The sequence below is a fragment of the Oryctolagus cuniculus genome, chromosome 19 (genome assembly GCF_964237555.1).
Source record: "Oryctolagus cuniculus chromosome 19, mOryCun1.1, whole genome shotgun sequence".
NCBI classification, from domain to species: domain Eukaryota; kingdom Metazoa; phylum Chordata; class Mammalia; order Lagomorpha; family Leporidae; genus Oryctolagus; species Oryctolagus cuniculus.
In genome coordinates, this window is record NC_091450.1 from 36,733,530 (window position 1) to 36,750,209 (window position 16,680).

The window sequence follows — 16,680 nt, forward strand, 5'->3', positions numbered from 1 at the left end:
CGAACAGTGAACCCAAGAGGGGGACGTGCGGCAGCGGTGCGCACAGTGGGAGCTTCAACGGCGGCACAACCCCGCAGTTGGTGGATGTCCAGCAAGGGTGCGGGTGACGACGGGGAGGGGCCGCCTTTTCACAGACAGCACGGCCGTGACCGCAGCCGCCAGGGTGGGGGCACCGGAACCCCCCACGCGGCCAGCGGGCGAGTGGAAGGCCGCATGAGCGGCAGAACGTGTGGGCTTCTCAAAGCAGGAAGCCCGGAGCCACGTGGACGAGGGCGGCCCAGGAGACGGGAGGGCGTGGGCACGTGGCCGTCCTGGGCAGCAGCGGTTGCAAGGCGTGCCCCACACGTGGGATGGCTGACGGAGCGAGGTCTGCCCACGCCACCGGGGACGCCGGGCGACACCAACGGTGTGAGCCGTGTGGTCAGTGGCACTGAAGACACACGCCAGGGGAGTCCACACCTGGGAAACGCTGGGAGAATCCGCTGGAGAAGGAACAGAGCCCGGCTGCTCCACTTCCAATCCAGCTCCCTGCTGTGGCCTGGGAAAGCAGAGGAGATGGCCCAAGTGCTTGGGCCCCTGCACCTGTGTGGGAGACCCGGAGGAAGCTCCTGGCTTTGGCCTGGCGCAGCCACGGCCACTGTGGCCATTCACAGAGTGAACCAGCATGTGGAAGATCTCTCTCTCCCTCTCTCTCTCTCTAACTGTACCTTTCAAATAACCGAATAAACACAAGGACAGAATCGGTGGGTGCCCACGGGTGGGTGTTGGGAGTGGCAAGTGGCTGGAGGCGGTGCATGGACGTCTGGACGTGGAAGTGGTGGCCGACACCCAGCTGTGGGGACACACTGAGCACCGGCCAGCTGTGCACCGTGCCTCTGGTGCCACGGACAGAAAGAGAGCCCCGGGGTCCTGCCCACCCCCAGGGTCGGCACAGGCTCGTCACGGCTGCCCCATGGACTTGAGTCTCCATGCCCTGGGGAGACGGCGAGGAAGTCATTTTTCATCCCGTTTTGACCTTCAAGTTTATAGTAGGGCGATAGCTCGTGCGAACCTGTCTGGGCGATGGGGATGTCTGGTGTTGTCATCGGGGCCATGGCTGACGTGGACATTGGTCAGCACACGGAACCACACCCGGCAGAGTCCCAGGAACCGCACTCCCGTGGACTCTGGGTTCTATATTCTATAACGCCAAGCCCCAGCAGGCGGCACCTGCTGCTGCCCCGGTTCCCGGTCTCCTGGTCACAGTGGACACACGGTGTTCTTCTGCCGTCCTTGCTTGGCCCACAGGTCTGAGGGAGGGAGGGAGGAATAGGAGGGGGAGGGAGGGGCAGGAGGAGAGGGGGAGGGGGAGGCCCACACAGCGGCCTTGTTCCAGGAAAGAGGGCCTTGGAGATGGGGAGCAGCCTCCCCAGGTGGACTGGGCCAGTAGCAGGCGTGCGGCCGCCCACGGACACACGTGCTGCCCACAGCCATGCGTCGTCCAGAGGACACACTTCTGGCAGCATGTGCTGGGCGCTCGGGCATGGCACCTGCAGCTGTGCCCCCGTCTGTGTCCTGGCCCCACAGCGCTGGGTGGGTCAGGAAACTTTGACCTCTGCCCTTTAACCTTCGGTGAGGCAGGGATTTTAATCTTCCTGCTGTTCCCCGTATTGATTTGCAAGAGCTCTTTACATGTGGGGAGGTCGGCTCTCTGGGCTGACGGGGGCCCTGTGTCTCCTGCATGGCTCTGGGGCTCTGGCTGTCCACTGCTGCCACTGGGGGCGGGCGGGCAGAGGGAGGTGGCCACCATTCCTGTGTAGGTGCTGTTTCCTCAGGGTGGGCGTGGGGAGCCTGTACACGGGTCCCAGCCCCTGGGGTCCTGCAGGTCGACCTTGCTGGACACAGGACCAGGGGCCACCCCTGCCTCCACTGTCAGGGGGGCTCTGGGACCCCCAGTGAGTCCAGGAGCCCACCCAGCAGGCTTGGCCATGGCCGCTGGGGCACCCAGGTGGCGCAGGCACAGGCGGGTTGGGTGGAGGGAGGGGCTTCCAAGCACCTGACGCAGGTGGCAGCCCCAGGCCCCCCCCCAAAGAGCATGCAGGGTTGGTTGGTTTTCCTAAGTGGGGCGTTGGTCTGACCCGGTTAGGGCGCCAGCCCCCTCCCCGGCGGGGCCGCTGCCAGGCCAGAGTGAGGCTGCAGGCACAGCTGACGCCCATCAGAGAGGCGGCCGGGGCCGGGGCCAGGGGAGGCGCCAGCCCTGGCTCCAGGTGTGCTCTTAGTGCTGGCCCACCTCAGGAGAGACGGGCTGCACGGCTGCCAGGCGGAACACGCGTGTGCGTGTGCACGCTGTGTGTGCTCTCAGTGTGCTGTGTGTTCGTACTCATGTGCGCATGCTCTCTGCACGTTGTGTGTGCGTGCCCTCCGTGTGTGTGCCCCTTGTGAGGGTCACTGTGAGTGGACGCAATGGCAGGGCCCCGACGTGTGGGGGCCCACGGGTGTGTGCAGCAGGGCAGCCAGCTTCCAGGCGCAAGGACTCCTGGGGGGTTGGGGGGTGCTGGGGTGTAGACACGCGTGCACCCTGTGGGTACAGCGTGTCCATTGTGGGCACACGTGTCTGCTGGAGGGGAGGAGAGATGGGGAGAAGAGGGAGGGGGAGGGAGAGAGGGAGGGGAAGGCGGGAGGGGGAGATGAGCAGGGGGAGGGGGAGGCCGGAAGGGGAGGGGGGATGCGGCTGGCGCAGAGGGCCTGCTCCAACCTCCTCCCCCTGCCTCTCATCTCCTCCCTTAGGGTCTGCCCCGGGGTCTGGCTCTGTCCTGGGGAGGGATATCTGGCCACTTGGTGGGGGGGGCACAGCCTCTCCCAGGAGAAAGGGGGTGGGTTCCAACACGTGAAGAGCCGCAGAGGGAGCTGGGGCAAAATTCAGGGGTCAGAGGGCGGTGCCCAGCAGGAAGTGAGGACGGGCCTCCCAGAGGCCACCGGGCCTGGCAGGATAGCCGCGAGGCCCGGCTCCAGGTCTGAGGGCCCTGGGCACGGACTCCAGGACGGGAGGGCTCCCTGGAAGGCCTCTGGTCTTGCCCGCCCCGCTTCGGTCCGCGGGTCCCAGAGAAGGTGGTGGCGCGTCCTCCATCCCTAGCGCTCTGTGCCGGGTCCCCGCCACTCACCACAGCCCGCGGGAACTCAGGGTCAGGGGCGAGGATCGCCTGGCGCGGGAGGCCGCCCCGCACGCGGGACGGAGTTTACCTGCTGCGGAGAGGCCGCGGCGCCCAGCCCCAGCCGCTGTCCCGGCAGCCTCCCCGGCCATCGGAAGCCTGTCTGGGGACCTCCCACGGGAGGCATGCCCGGGGGGGGGACCCCTCTGCAGTAGCCCCCTCCCCTTTGGGGGCGCGCGCAGCCGGGCGGACAGCCTCACTCGGCTTGGAGGCGAGGGTGCGGGGTCGCCCGGCCCAGCGCGGCGGAGGCTCGCGCCCGGTGTGGGCCGGCGACCTGGGTTCCCCCAGCCCCGCTGCCACGGCTCCGGAGACGGCGCGCAGCTCGTGGCCGGGCGAGGGCGCCCTTGAGCTGGATTTAGATTTTTTTACCGACCACGAAAGCCGCAGGCTGGGGTAGGGGCGGTGGGGAGTGGGAGCCGCCCTGGGAGACATGGCTCCGAGGCTGCGGGTGCGATTTCGGCCCCCCCCGGGGATTCGGGAGGCCAAGAAAGGAGAAACGGCAGTGGTGGGAGAATGTGTACCCCAAACCTTCCGGGAATCCCAAGGTGCCGGGCAGACCCGCGCGCCCCACCGCGCGCGAGGCGGTGGCGGAAGGGGTGGGCGACCTTGGGGGAGGGCAAGGTCCCCGGGGACCGGACCACCCCACACGCGTCTACCGCGCCACCCCTCGCGCGCGCCCACACAGGGTCTGACTCGGGTGAACTTCCACGCGGATCCTGGGGTGCGCACGGCCGTGTCGGCACGCGCGCGCTCATCCCCGCCCCGCGTCGTCGCCAAGGGTCGCAGCGCTGAGGCCTGGGGGCGCTCGGGGCGGACCGGCAGGGCGCGGGCGACGCTGTCTCTCCGGCTTCTCATCTACACCCCCCCCCCCCGCCGCCGCCGCCCCGCTCTCGCTCCAACTTCCCCGCGAGCGGCCCCCTTGGGACACCCCCGGTCCACCGACGTGCGGGGCCGTCGCCCGCCGCTGGCCCTGCGGCCGCCCCCACGCGGCCCCCGCCCCTGCTCCAGCCCGCCCCGCGCGGCTCCTACGTGAAACCTCCGCTCTCGCTCGGAAAGAATGCGCTGCCACCTCGGCGCCGCCGCGGCCGCCGCTACCGCGCCCGCGCCCGCGCGGGAGCCCGAGCCGCCCGGCCCCTCGGCGTCGCCGGCGCCGCTGCTCCCCCGCCTGCCCGGCCGGCCCCGGGCTCGGATCGCGCGGTCCCCGCCGCCGCCGCCGCCGCCGCCCCGCTCTCGCCCCGCTCTTGACGCAGTGAGCGCCGCAGCCCGGCGCTCGCCGGCTCCGCTCAGCTCCCCGTCGCAGGCCGAGTCCAGCCCGGAGGGCTCCGGGAGGGGCGGGCCGCGCGGGAGGGGGGGGAGGTCTGTCTGGAGCCAGCGAGCCCGGAGGAGGAAGAGGAGGAGGAAGGAGGGGAAGACACCGCCGCCGCCGCCGCCGCCGCCGCCGCCGCGCTCCGGGGACCTGGGCACGCGCGCGCCGTTCGCCGGCGACCGAGCCTCCAGCCCCGGGCCCGCACCCCGGCCCAGGTAGGAGCGGGCCTGCGGGGGAGGGGTCTTCCTGGGGCAGGGAGGCGGGGGTCCTTTCTGTCGCAGCCGGGGAGTCGCCGGGTCCCCGCCCCGGCGGAGGCGCGAAAGCTGCCCTGGGGCGGCCGCGGGGGCGGCCGGGGGTCCCCACTGGCTCCTGCAGCCCGGGTCGCCCCAGTCCCCGCGCCCTGCCCTGGGCGCCCGCGCTGCGGCCGAGTACCCCACGTCCGTGGTGCTTTGGATGCGGCGCGTCAGGTCCACGGCTCCCTGGCGCCCCTGCCCACCCACCCGCTTCGGAGGCGGGCGTACCCGAAGTTCGCGGCAGCCGAGCGGAGCTGGACAAACTTCCCTCCCCGGGGCCGGGGCTCGGGACCCCTCGGGCCAGGCGGCGCCGCGGGGACCCCGAAACTTTCCTGAACACGCCCGGACCGAGAGGAGGGCTGGGCGGAGGCGGTCTCGCCGTTTCGTGCACTGGGCTGGTCGCGACGCCCCAAGTTGGCTCAGAGAATGCCCCCAACCGAGTCCCGGCGGGGAGACAGCCCGCGAGGGGGCAGCGCCCCGCCCCGCGCCGCCCGCGTCAAGGCGGGGGCGTCGGCAGGACCCCGACTCGCCTCCCGCTCCGCCCCCCTCCCCTGCAGCCCCGGGTCCGGGCTCTGCCTGCCGCTGCCCGGTTCCGGAGGACCAGGCTCGGCGCTGTCCTTAGCGTGCGTGACTCCAGCCGCCCCCGGGGAGCAGACCCCTTGCCTCCCGGCCCCTGCTGTCCTCCCGCTCTGTCTTCCTCGGTCTAGGGGTGTCGCCCCCCCGAACTTTTTCTCATCCCCAACTGCCTGGTGTGGATCCGTCGCCACCCGGTCAGGGGCCGGGCGGACGCGTGTGAGACAGTACGGATCGCCGCCGAGTTCCCCTCGCGGAATGGGTGTGAGGCCCCCCGGCCCGGGCTGCCCGGGACCAGCGGGGATCTCCTGGCCGCCTCGCGCGCGCCCAACCCCCGGGGGCGCGCATCACCACTCCCCCCGCCCCGCAGCCCAGCGCCCTCCTTCCCGAGGGGCGGGAGGGGGTGACCGCGGTCAGAACGGAGGGGACACGCGAAACTCCTGGAAGGGTTTAGGGGCGCAGCCACGCGCACGGTAGGCAGTGCTGTGGGGTCTCCCCTGCCGGCGTCGCCTGCGCGCACCCCGGGGGACCGTGTTCCCCCATCCCAACCCCCAGCTCGGAGAGGGAGTGGGTTTCACGATGGGGAGGGCGGGGGACAGAGCCCAGCCCCCCACCAGCCTGGGGAGTCCGCGTCGCCAGACCCGGCCCCGCCCCCTTGCTAGTGGACCCCCGGGACCCGAGACCCTCCTAGCCACTCTCAGAGCGCCCGAGAGTGAGGCATGGCACCCGCCCCCACCCTGGGTCTGGGGTCGCCGAGTGCGGAGCTCAGTCCCTGACAGATGTCCCCGCGGCGGTGGCGTCTCCGGATCAGAGTTAATGACTTAGGCGCAGGCCGCCTGGCGGCGCGGCTTCGGGGGAGGGGCGACCCGGCCGGGACTCCGGGGGCCCTGGGCGCAGCCGCGGGCGCAGCCTCCGCTGGGGTGGTGTGAGGGGTGCAGCTGCGAGGTCCCGGCCCCGCCTCCAGTCCCCGAGCCCCTCAGCGCCCGGCTCAGCTCCGCACAGGCTCCGGACCCCCAGCCATTCGGCGCCCCTCCTTGGGTCCCTGTCTCTATGTAGCCCAGTGTGGGTGAAGGGCGCTCTGAGATCCGGCCTGGGCTGGTCACACCGCAGGAGGGGGCTCATGGCCCCCTGCATCTGGGGAGGCCACTGGGGGTCGTAAGTGAGCAGGATGGCTCTCAGCACAGTACCCCCAGGCAGTGCCCGTGGAGCGCCCACTGTGTTCCCTCCTGGGGTGGTGCGCAAGGAGCTGACGCTGCCTCTCCAGCGCCCACCCTTGGCCAGCTGACCCGTGGGGGCTGACCCTGATCTTCCTCGTGCAGGGCCGGCCAGGCCAGAAGCTAAAGGTCGCTCTCCTGGGCCTGCCAAGAGCGGCCGGGGGGGGCACTGGGCATTCACTAGCTGCTCCCCAGTAGGAGCCCAAAGGCCTTAGATAGGCAAGGAAGAAAGGGGGCACCCCCACCCCCCAGCACCCCACGCCGGCCAGGCCTGGCCCAGCCCAGCCGCAGTGTCTGGTCGCTAAACAAGGGCTTACTGTTGGCCTGGGGCCTGGCTGTGTTGGGGACACGGCTCAGGTGTCCCCAGTGCCCTGTCCGCCCTGTGCACTGTGCGTTGGCACCCCTCACCCCATGCTTGTCCCAAGTGGCGGGGGACACGGCGACCCCAGCATCCGGGCGCCCTGCAGGCCTTGAGGAGGCTACCAGCACTCGTGGAGGGCCTGGTGTGGCCCTGGCTCCTGGGGCCTGGAGCCCAGGGGGTCCGGGCCTTTCTGTGGGCGCTAGTTCCCGTTTCCTCTCGCGTCCCCAAACACGATAGGATTGATCTTGATTTGCTGCCTTTGAATTGAGCGGAGTCTTTTGTATGCTCGGTGAATTGCCCAGCTGCTGGCGAGGAGCGCAGAGCGTGCTGGGGGTACTGAGGCCGGGAGTCAGAGGCGGGCGGGGACAGGAAGCGGGGAGGGGGCGCGGGCGGCGAGAGGAGCGGGGCCGAGGCGTGGGCCCGGAGCGAGCCGGGCGGAGGGCCCCCTCTTGGGGGTTCAGCGCGGGCTTGGCTTCCGACGGGCTGGAGGGCCTGGCGCTCCCCTCCCGGCCGCTGCTGCCTCAGTTTCCCCGCTGCACAGGGCGTGCGCCCGGACGGAGCCCCTGGGCTGGGCGCACAGGTCAGGGTGAACGGTGGCCGGGGGCGGCGGGGGTACAGCCCTCCCCAGGCTCCGGGATCGGGCGGGACGCGCGGGAAGTTCCGGCTCCGAGGACGCCGAGGCTTAGCGTTCTGCGGTGGGGGTCGAGGCGGCTCATTCAGGGCACAGCTGTTGCGCCCCCTCCCCAACCATTTAGACGTGGGTGGTAGGGGCCGCGAGGATCTCTCCCTCCGCGCGTTTTAATGCCGCCCCGCCCCCAGCCCCCTCGGGTGGGCGGGAGGCGCAGCCCCGCGGCGGCGAGGAGCTGGGGGCGCGCAGGGCCGGGAAGAAGCGGGGCGGGCGGGAGGGACTCGGCGCGGGACTGGGCCGGAGCAGCCGGGGGCGGGCGGGAGCGCGCGGGCGGCGGCGAGGGAGGGAGGGGCGGGGCGGAGCGAGGGGGCGGTGCGGACCCCCCCCCCCCCCGGCGGGCGAGGGCGGGGCGGCGCGCGGATCGATGGGCGAAACTGGGCAGGAATTTCAATCCGAGCGAAGTTGGAGCTGCAGGACGGCGGTGGCGGCGGCGGCGGGCGCAGCCCCGAGCGGCGACCGAGCCGGGCCGGGCAGGTAAGCGCGGGGCCCGCAGAGTCTGCTCCCGCGGCGGCGGCGGCGGCGGCGGCGTGGAGCCCGGGGGCGTGCGACCCCTGCTCTCCGCGGGCGGCCACGCACCTCGCGCCCCTGTGAGGCCCTGCGCTTCCGTGCGCCCTGGCCCGGCGCGCGATCCGAGCGCAGCAGGCAAACTTGGAGCAAGTTTGCGGCGGTGGAGCGGGCGTTGGCCCAGCGGGGCAGACCCGGGGCCGGGGTCGCAGCCCCTGCTTCCGAACTGGCCGTCCCCAGGCGCCGTCCGCTCACGGTCCCGCCCCGCCGCCCGCACCCCGGGGCCGACGCTGACGTCCCTCCGCGGCTCTGCCCCTGGTGGACGCCCCCTGGGCCCCGAGCCCCTGACCCCTGTCCACGCGGCATCCCTGTCCCTGCTAGCGCTGCGTCTCCGGGCGCACACGCGGGAGGCGCGCGTTCCTCAGTCGGCGCCGGTGAGTCAGCCGCCTGGCCTGGGCGAGGGGCTCTGCTGGGTGTCCTCCACCAGCCCCCACAACCGCGGACCCCGCCGTCCTCCTGGGGCGGGCAGGCGGCGCCAGCCTCCAAGGCAAAAGGCCTGCAGTGGATGCATGGAAATCCGTGGGTCAGCTGCACAGGGTGGGATCCCCTCGCCCCCTTTCCCCTCCCCCAACATGGCGCCACAGCGTTTGAGATCCAGGTATCGCTGGGTGCCCTTGGGTCGTGCATGGGACAGCTGCGAGCCTCAGTGTCCACATCTGGAGAACGGGTATGTCACGGAGCGAAGGCTCAGTGGCCGGGGTCGGGGTGAACTGCTCCCAGCCAAACCTAGGTGTGTCGGGCGGGTCTTCTGCACCATGAACACGTGGTGGGGGTCTCCTCTCGTCTGTCTGTGGGGCTGGGGGTTAGCAGGAGCTCTCGGGAGCTCCAGGAAGGATGCAGGGCTAGGAGAGGAGCCGATGGACAGCAATGGTTCCGCTCGTCTCTGGCGCTGCCTCCCAGAACCACCCCCAGTCCGGGGAGCAGACGGCAGGAGAGGGGCTTCTGTCCTTTTAATGCCACAGATTGGCTCTGCCTGCCCTTCTCTGCCCGGGGTCCCTGGGCAGGCTTGGGGAGACTTGCAGGTCCCAGGCCCCCGGGGTGCCCCCTCCGACCAAGACCAAGGGGCATGTCCAGGTGGCCCAGGGGCTTGGAGGGGCTCCCCTCCCTCACCCTCTGGATTTGCGAGGGTGTAGAGCCTGGTGGGGCCCCCAGCACTTTGGTGCCTGCCTCTCTCGGGCTCTGGGGTCTGAACTCTGCTGGCCTGGGAGCCTCGCCCCCTCTCCTGGATGATACAGCACCCTGGCTCCCTTGGGGTCCAGAGAAGGGGAGAAGGAGGGGCCAGAGCGGGGGAGGGGCCGGAGCCCCTTGCAGCCCCACCCCAGTCCTCCCCTGGAAACTCAGTGCTGTGCAAACGCCTCCGGCAGCGGCTCACCCCACCCCCCATACCAGGGCTGGGGACTGGCAGTTCCTGCCCTGCCCCCTCCCCCCAGCCAGAAACAGGTGGCCCAGGCCCCTGGGGAGCCTTGACTCTTGGATTCTGACGTTGGAATCTTTGGGCCTGTCCTGCTGGCCTCACTTGTCCCAGAGGGGTTGGTGAGCCGGGGCCGAGGGCCAGGGGGACGCGAGTCCCGGGGTAGGATGGGGGCCGTGCCCGGGGCTGTCTGCCTGTCGTCCTGCACACACACGGCACTGGGTGTCAGGGATTTTCCAGGCACTCTGGAATCTTCCTCCGATGCCCAGGGGTCAGAGCCCCCCCCCCGGGCCCCCCCCTCCAGGGACCCTGCATCCCAGACGCCCCGGCGCTGGGAGATTGCTGAGGTGCCCGGCCGGCCGGGGCCGTTGGCCCCCCGGGCAGCCGCCGTGAGTGACAGGCAGGAGACGGATCTCCCGGCCGGCGACGGGCCGTAAATTTCCGGGCGTGAACCTGGGGCGGGTGGTGCTGTTGCCGCGGACACGGGGTCCATTTGTCATCTGCAGCCCTTCCTTCCCGCTCTGTTCCTTGTCACAGATTCGGTTCCCTCCAGCAGGATATCCAGTGTCAGCGGCCTTGGGCGGGGATGTGTGTGTGTGTGTGTGTGTGTGTGCAGTGGGGGGGTCTCTCCCACCTAGGACCTTGGTGTCCTCCGTGTCGGCCCCCGCCGTGGGGAGGGGGAGGCAGCAGCACGCTGTACGGTTGTGCTCAGGTATCCTGGACGGGGTAGGGGCCGCCGAGGCCACTGGGGATCCTGCGTCTGCCCCCTGCCCCGTGCCTCTGTGCCCCCTGGCGGAGGGGTCCCGGGTGCAGGGTGCGAGCTGGGGGGACCAGCTTGGCAGCCCTGGCTGCTTGAGCGTGCAGAGTGGTTGAGGGCCTACTGTGTGCCCTGCTGGGTCCAGGGCGGGGTCACGGCCAGCATGCCCCTTCCGGGAGGACCCCACAGTGCCCAAGGTCACACAGCAAGCACAGTGGAGCCGGGGCTGGACTGCAGGCCTCAGGGTGGCCGTGGCTGGGCCTGTGCCTGACCTCCTGCCTGCAGGTTTGTCCCATGGTGCCTGAGCCCTGGTCCTGAGCCCTCGGGCGTTAGCAGGAACCGTGGAGAAACTGAGTCACGGCGCCTGGCCCAGCATCCGAGCGCTTGGCCAGGACTACCCTGGGTCCCCTTGTCAGCTCGCGTCCCTGCTGATCTGTGCTCTGGGTGGGGACCCGGGGAGGAGGGCTGTGGCCTTCAGGGTGGGCAGTGTTTGGCTGACCCGGGGTGGGGGGCAGTGTCCAGGTAGGAGGTCACTGGGGTGTGAGTTGGGGACCTGATGGGCAGCCGTCGGTGAGCGTGGCCTGAGGGTCTGCCTCACTCTGCCAGCTCCCGGCCAGGCTTGGCGGTCTCAGGGAGAGGCTGGTGCGGGAACAGCCGGGTCATGAGTGTTCTTGGAGCGGCACGTGGAGTCTGGAGTCTGGAGCAGCAGTGGGTCTGACCCTGGTAGAGGGGCGGGTGCTGTCTTGGGTCCGGCAAGGTCTGGCCTGGGCTGGGAGCCCCGGGAGCTGAGCCGGGGCTCCCGCTGTTTCCCGACAGATCCGAGTTTATTTTCAGCAGGGTCTGTCTTGGGCATCCCTTAGTCATTCGCGACTGTGGCTCTGTCAACACAGAAACCCACACGCGGACCCGGCGTGGCTCCCGGCTGGCCTTGGGGGTCTGGGAAGGGGCTGTGGCCGCTGGCCCGGTGCACAGTAGGCGCTGTGGAGTGAACAAGCCAAACGCACGGTAAGCAAGCTGCTGGCCGGCTGGCCTCACCCCACATGGGCAGCAGGACCCCTGTCCGTGTCCTTCCCCGGAAGCCCCAAGGGCTGGGGGCCTTCAAGGTTGGTTTCCTGAGCCTGGGCCCTGTGGGGGGCCCCCAGCAGTTTGGGGGTTCTGAGTGCTGAGCGCCAGCGGTGCTGGGCTTGGGGAGCCCACCTGGAAGGGCTCAGCGGTTCCCGGGGCTGATCTCAGTGAGGGCAGTGTTGCTGGGTGCCGGCTCGGCCTGGGGCTGGCTGCGGGGGTGGCAGGGGAGCTGTGCTCCCAGAATCCCCTAGCGCCCCGGGTTGCTGGGGCTCCGGGCGAGGTACACGCATACCCACATACCCGGGTCTGCTGCTGTCCCCCTGGGGGCCTGCCCTGCCCCTCGTCAGCCACGTGACCTGGGAGCCGGTCTGCACCTGCCGTGCCTTGTTTTTTGCACCTATCAAATGGGTCTAAGGCAGCAGGTGCACCCGGGCGCATGGGCAGGAGGCCCTGGGCGGGGAGCCTCTGAAGTGTGCTGTGACCGGGCGGCCCCCTCCCCTCCCGGGGCCTTGGTCTGCCCCCCTCACCTCACGAGGTGAAGATCAGGGAGGGAGGAGTGCCGTGGGGGGCTGAGTTGGCAGCACGGGCTCTGGAAAAGCAGAGCCGATGGCGTTGCTCACCCAGGCTGGCAGGGTTGACTTTGCCCCGTGGGAGCCCTGCTCCGACCTGCAGCCTGGCACCCCAGGTGTGCAGGGAGGGAGGGGCCTGGGACAGGGCACAGCAGATGCCAAGTCCCTGGGGCCGTGCCACATGTGCGGTGTGGGAGGAGGGGCGGGCAGTGGGGCCAGAGGGTCTGTGGGAGCCGGCGGCTCGCGGGTGGCTGGAGTCGCAGTTCTTAGAAGGAGCTGGTCTTGCCCTCGCTGCCGTGGGGAGCCTGACTCACGTGTGGCCAGAGGGGGGGGGCGAGGGTTTCTCAGGGCAGGAGCAGCCGGGGCAGCCGAGCTGGCCGCGGACCGAGGCTGGAGCTGCCTGACGCCACTTGGCACATCGGCCCCGTGTTCCCACGGAGAGAAGCGGTCCGCAAGGCCAGCCCCGTTGTTTCTGTCCACTAGGACGGGCGGCAAGCAGCCGGCAAGGGGGTCGGCAAAGCGGCTCCGGCTCCCCCGTGATGTCCATTAGCGTCTGCGCCCCGGAGGTGAGGGTGGGGGCCGGGGGGGGGGGCTGCCACCTCCCGCAGACGCGATTCTCGGCTCCCTCTGCGAGGGTAGCTCAGTGCGTGAATGTGGGGCTCACACGCGTGTTTGTCTGCACGCCTTGCCGGGGCGCGGAGCCGGCGGCAGCTGCTGGCTCGTGAGTGATGGGCACTGATCCGAGGGCTGTGGTCGCCCGGGGAAGTTAGCTCCTCTGAGGTGGGTTCTGTGGCTGCCTCTGCTCTCACCGCAACCCAGCAGAGCCAGTGCGTGCTGGGATGTGATGGTGCACCCGCAGCCCCCCGTGGGGTGTGCCTCGCCGGGGGGCCGGGGGGCTGCCCGTTGCCCTGTCCTGGGGGCCGGGGCTGGGCCGGGGCCTCGGGTGTCGGCTGCTGATGGAGGTAGCTTAGGAGTGGAGCCGGAGGGCACGCTTTGCCGGAGCCCGTGGTGTGGGCACCCTGGCAGCTGGTCTGGAATGGGAGGAGGGCAGGGAGGGGTCACACATGTTCTGACGTACATGCATCCTGGAGGAGAGCCCCCTGCCCAGGAGGGACCCCTGGCTTCTGTTCCGCCACGCCACGCGGGCCACCTGCCCAGCCTGGCAGGACATAGGCGAGGACCAGCACCCTCGTGGCTCTTCACGGGCCCAGAGGGAGGCGCCGTGGGCCCGCCTCACAGACCAGGACCCCGGTGCGCTGACCAGGGAAGTGGCTTTGCCTGGACTCCCTCCTCCCAGGCCAGAATCTAGCTCTGCTGGCCCCCTGCCCTGATGGCGAAGGGAGCCAGACAGCCTGGGACCCCCTGCCCCCGAGGAGCCCGAGCCTTCTCTGGGGGGCGCTGGGCTGCGGGCGGAGCCACGCCGTCCTGCCCAGGGCTCTGCGGCCTGGGATGGCCTGGTGTTCCCTGCAGGACGGGCTGGAGCCCACCCAGGAGCTGCAGGGGGTGCAGCTGACCCCTCCCCACACTCACCCATCTGCGTCCAGGGTCCCACCCTGGCTCCCCCTCCTCACGGGTCTCCCTGCGTCCTCTGCCCCTTGGGGTCCCGGTCAGAGGTGCTCGGGGCAGTGCTGGGATGGGGGGGACACCTGCACGACTTCAGCCAAGGAGAGGCTTCCCCGAGGACCTACTACATGCAGGGCAGGGCCTGCGAGGGGGGCAGACGGGCATGAGGGCAGGGCCATCCCCAGCCCCGTTTGTCCCCCCAGGACAGACCCGTCCGATGGCCACAGCGGGCCTGGTTGCCCATTTACAGATTGGGAAACAGACCCTGCCCGGGATGCTGTGTAACTGACAGGCCCCTGCCCCGCCCCCGGCACTGGTTCCCCGAGACCCAGGCAGGAGAGGGAGGGGCTTCTGATCCTCCGACTCGGGGAGTCCAAGACACTGCTCACCTGTCCCCGCCACGCTGGGCGCCCCTCACACACCTGCCCCACTGCTCACCTGTCCCCACCACGCTGGGCGCCCCTCACCCACCTGCCCCACTGCTCACCTGTCCCCACCATGCTGGGCGCCCCTCACACACCTGCCCCACTGCTCACCTGTCCCCACCACGCTGGGCGCCCCTCACACACCTGCCCCACTGCTCACCTGTCCCCACCACGCTGGGCGCCCCTCACCCATCTGCCCCACTGCTCACCTGTCCCCACCACGCTGGGCGCCCCTCACACACCTGCCCCACTGCTCACCTGTCCCCACCACGCTGGGTGCCTCTCATGCACCTGCCCCACTGCTCACCTGTCCCCACCACGCTGGGCGCCCCTCACACACCTGCCCCAAGGCTCACCTGTCCCCACCACACTGGGTGCCTCTCATGCACCTGCCCCACTGCTCACCTGTCCCCACCACGCTGGGCGCCCCTCACCCACCTGCCCCACTGCTCACCTGTCCCCACCACACTGGGCGCCCCTCACACACCTGCCCCACTGCTCACCTGTCCCCACCACGCTGGGTGCCTCTCATGCACCTGCCCCAAGGCTCACCTGTCCCCGCCACGCTGGGTGCCCCTCACACATCTGCCCCACTGCTCACCTGTCCCCGCCACGCTGGGCGCCCCTCACACACCTGCCCCACTGCTCACCTGTCCCCACCACGCTGGGCGCCCCTCACACACCTGCCCCACTGCTCACCTGTCCCCACCACGCTGGGCGCCCCTCACATACCTGCCCCACTGCTCACCTGTCCCCACCACGCTGGGCGCCCCTCACACACCTGCCCCACTGCTCACCTGTCCCCACCACGCTGGGCGCCCCTCACCCACCTGCCCCACTGCTCACCTGTCCCCACCACGCTGGGCGCCCCTCACACACCTGCCCCACTGCTCACCTGTCCCCACCACGCTGGGCGCCCCTCACACACCTGCCCCACTGCTCACCTGTCCCCACCACGCTGGGCGCCCCTCACACACCTGCCCCACTGCTCACCTGTCCCCGCCACGCTGGGCGCCCCTCACACACCTGCCCCACTGCTCACCTGTCCCCGCCACGCTGGGCGCCCCTCACACACCTGCCCCAAGGCTCACCTGTCCCCACCACGCTGGGCGCCCCTCACCCACCTGCCCCACTGCTCACCTGTCCCCACCACGCTGGGCGCCCCTCACACACCTGCCCCACTGCTCACCTGTCCCCGCCACGCTGGGCGCCCCCCACGTACCTGCCCCAAGGCTAACCTGTCCCCACCACGCTGGGCGCCCCTCACACACCTGCCCCACTGCTCACCTGTCCCCACCACGCTGGGCGCCCCTCACACACCTGCCCCACTGCTCACCTGTCCCCGCCACGCTGGGCGCCCCTCACACACCTGCCCCACTGCTCACCTGTCCCCGCCACGCTGGGCGCCCCTCACACACCTGCCCCACTGCTCACCTGTCCCCGCCACGCTGGGCGCCCCTCACACACCTGCCTCACTGCTCACCTGTCCCCACCACGCTGGGCGCCCCCCACGTACCTGCCCCAAGGCTAACCTGTCCCCACCACGCTGGGCGCCCCTCACACACCTGCCCCACTGCTCACCTGTCCCCGCCACGCTGGGCGCCCCTCACACACCTGCCCCACTGCTCACCTGTCCCCACCACGCTGGGCGCCCCCCACGTACCTGCCCCAAGGCTAACCTGTCCCCACCACGCTGGGCGCCCCTCATACACCTGCCCCACTGCTCACCTGTCCCCACTACGCTGGGTGCCCCTCACACACCTGCCCCAAGGCTCACCTGTCCCCGCCACACTGGGTGCCCATCACACACCTGCCCCACTGCTCACCTGTCCCCACCACGCTGGGCGCCCCTCACACACCTGCCCAGCTCCTGCACCCTCTGCAGAGCTCCCTGCACCCCCTCACTCCTGTGGCAGCACCGTGGGGGCCCCTGTGTCTCCTGTTTTGTGGCTGCCCTGCTGAGCCATGGAGACCAGCGGATGGAAGCAGGGTCGGGTGCTGACCAAGGTGTGGGCAGAGAAGGGGCCTGGGTGCCCCAACCCCCACTTCGCGTCACTTGCTTGCAGCACTGTTCCTGACGGGGTCTTGCAGGCAGCCAGGCACCGCGCATGACACACAGGTGCACAACCCTGGTGGCCCCATTTGAGTGACAAGCAAAGCAGGCAACTCGCCAGCTACCCCCAGCCAGCTGGTGAGCAGGGAGCTGGCCACAACCACAGCCCAGCCCAGCCCGTGTCCGTCACCCTGCAGGTGGCTTCTGCTCCCTCCCCCCGAGTGGGTGCTGGGTGCCTGCCCCGACCAGCTGGGCTGCGAGCAGGGAGCTTCATGCCTGGGCTTGGGGACGGTCCCTGGACCTGCTTAGGGCCCTAAAGGGATGCAAGCCAGGATCCTTGGAGGAGGGGGATGGTGGCGGCCGGGGCGGGAGGGGAGACTGAGGCCAGGCCCTCTGCTCTGGTCCTGGCCACGTGGACGCCACGCCTCCCCTGTGGTGGTGCTCAGCTCACCCCCGTGCTGCCCTTCCCCCTCCTGCTCCCGGGGGTGCTGTGAGGTCCCTGCCTGCTCTTGTGCCTGGTCAGTGTGCGGTGGTCCTCCCTGTCCTGAGCCCATGGTGTCCCCTGCTGCCACGACAGCCCCGTCAGGGACTCGCCTGTCCTGATCACCAGCGGTGCCCTGGCAGCCAGACCACTGCCGGCGAGGGGAGGG

General features: G+C 70.6%; 1 protein-coding gene across 1 annotated transcript in view; it reads left to right on the forward strand.

The window, feature by feature from the left end:
• Nucleotides 1–3,841: 3,841 nt before the first annotated feature.
• The window catches only part of ELFN1 (extracellular leucine rich repeat and fibronectin type III domain containing 1), a 41,064-nt gene continuing 28,225 nt past the window's right edge, over nucleotides 3,842–16,680 (forward strand). The window contains exon 1 of the mRNA XM_051830561.2: nucleotides 3,842–4,709. The gene's annotated coding sequence lies outside the window, so the exon portion shown is untranslated. The remainder of the gene's footprint in view (nucleotides 4,710–16,680) is intronic.